We start from the raw sequence: 279 nt of genomic DNA, 5'->3' as shown, positions 1-279 counted from the left end.
AGAGCGCCTTGGGGTTTGCATAGCAAAGACGACAACCATATAATTCCCACCCCCACCCCCCCAGCGGTATGTGAGAGTCATGGAGTCAACTGGGACCGGTTTCTCGGGGAAATACTGTGAGTACGCTTTTCCTCCTTCATTTTGGGTTCATACAACTCTTCAGTCTCACGGCGTGGGCCGTGTTTTGGGAGAGAAGACCCAAAAAGAGGTCCCACCGAGATTTGAACTCGGATCGCTGGATTCAAAGTCCAGAGTGCTCACCATTACACCATGGGACCT

The 279-nt window shown here is 52.0% G+C and overlaps 1 non-coding gene across 1 annotated transcript; it reads right to left on the bottom strand.

Moving 5' to 3' along the window:
* Window positions 1-206: 206 nt before the first annotated feature.
* TRNAQ-UUG lies at window positions 207-278 on the bottom strand. The gene has a single exon. It is a non-coding gene; the product is annotated as a tRNA-Gln (tRNA).
* Window position 279: the final 1 nt, after the last annotated feature.

Source organism: Gracilinanus agilis, unplaced genomic scaffold, assembly GCF_016433145.1.
Source record: "Gracilinanus agilis isolate LMUSP501 unplaced genomic scaffold, AgileGrace unplaced_scaffold46032, whole genome shotgun sequence".
NCBI classification, from domain to species: domain Eukaryota; kingdom Metazoa; phylum Chordata; class Mammalia; order Didelphimorphia; family Didelphidae; genus Gracilinanus; species Gracilinanus agilis.
The sequence above is the reverse complement of the archived record's forward strand: the minus strand, read 5'-3'. Positions and strand labels throughout refer to the sequence as shown.